We start from the raw sequence: 1,483 nt of genomic DNA, 5'->3' as shown, positions 1-1,483 counted from the left end.
CCAGCACTTTGGGAGGCCGAGGCGGGTGGATCACCTGAAGTCAGCAGTTCAGAAGACCAGCCTGGCCAGTATGACGAAACCCTGTCTCTACTAAAAATACAAAAATTAGCCCGGCATGGTGGTGTGTGCCTGTAATCCCAGCTACTCCGGAGGCTGAGGCAGGAGAATCGCTTGAGCCCAGGAAGCGGAAGTTGGAGTGAGCCAAGATCATGCATTGTACTCTAGCCTGGGCGACAGAGCAGAGTGAGACTCCATCTCGAAAAAGAAAAGAAAAGAAAAGAAAAAATAGCTTGGCAGTTTCCTTTTTTTTTTCTTTTTTGTTTTTGTTGTTTTTGAGACAGAGTCTTGCTCTGTCGCTCAGGCTGGAGTGCAGTGGTGATCTCCGCTCACTGCAATCTTCACCTCCCAGGTTCAAGCGATTCTCCTGCCTCATCCTCCTGAGTAGCTGGGACTCCAGGTGGACGCCACCAGGCACAGGTAATTTTTTTGGATTTTTACTAGAGACGGGTTTTTGCCATGTTGGCTAGGCTGGTCTCGAAATCCTGACCTCAGGTGATCCGCCCACCTCAGCGTCGCAAGGTTCTAGAATTACAGGCGTGACCCACCGCGCCCGGCCAGCAGTTTCTTATAAACTATCATATGATCCAGCAACCCCACTGCTGGGTATTTACACAAGATAAATGAAAAGTTGTGTCCACACAGAAGCCGGTGAGTGAATGTTTATGGCAGCGTCATTCATAATTGCCAAGCACTAGGAACTATCTCTGTGTCCTTCATTTGATGAATAAAATAAGCAAATGTGGTTGACACTGGTTACAGGATACCACTCAGCAATAAACAGGAACCAGCATGAATCTCAAAATGCGAAGTGGTAGAAGCCAGACCCACAGGCTACGCGCTGCGTGACATCCCTTTTGTGCAACATTCTGGAAAAGGCCGCCTCTGGGGATGGAGAACAGAGAGAACTGAGCAGCCGCCACCAGCGGTCAGCAGGTGCGGGATCCGGAGGGAGAATGTTCTGTAACTAAGTTACACAACTCCACTGCGCACCAAAAAATGTGGATTTTACTGTATATAAATCAAACTTTTTATTTTATAGAGCATTGGACTTTTTAAAAAGCGGGGGCAGGGGAGACCAGTGTGCTGTGACTTTTAGGGGAAGGATGGCTTCCCTGGAGAGGACCCGGGCGGGATCCCTAGAGCTTCCGCAGGGAGGGGAGTCACAGAGCTGCTACGCACGGGGCGCAGCGCTAAAACTTTGGAGAAGGAAGAAAAACAACAACAAAGCAGAGCGAAGGGAAGGAGGTCAGGGAGGTTAGCAAGGCGCCCACACGCCCTCGCGGTTGGGTAAGGAGGGGAGGCGCGCACGCGGGTGGGGACAGGGCGGCCTAGGACAGCGGGGGAGCCCGGGACGGCGGGAGTGCAGCGGCCTGGGGAGGTCGGGAGCGGAGCCGAGGCCCCATGCTCCTCGTGCCCTCCCTGG

The sequence above is a fragment of the Colobus angolensis genome, unplaced genomic scaffold (assembly GCF_000951035.1).
Source record: "Colobus angolensis palliatus isolate OR3802 unplaced genomic scaffold, Cang.pa_1.0 Scaffold1, whole genome shotgun sequence".
Classification (NCBI taxonomy): domain Eukaryota; kingdom Metazoa; phylum Chordata; class Mammalia; order Primates; family Cercopithecidae; genus Colobus; species Colobus angolensis.
Note: the sequence above shows the minus strand (reverse complement) of the source record.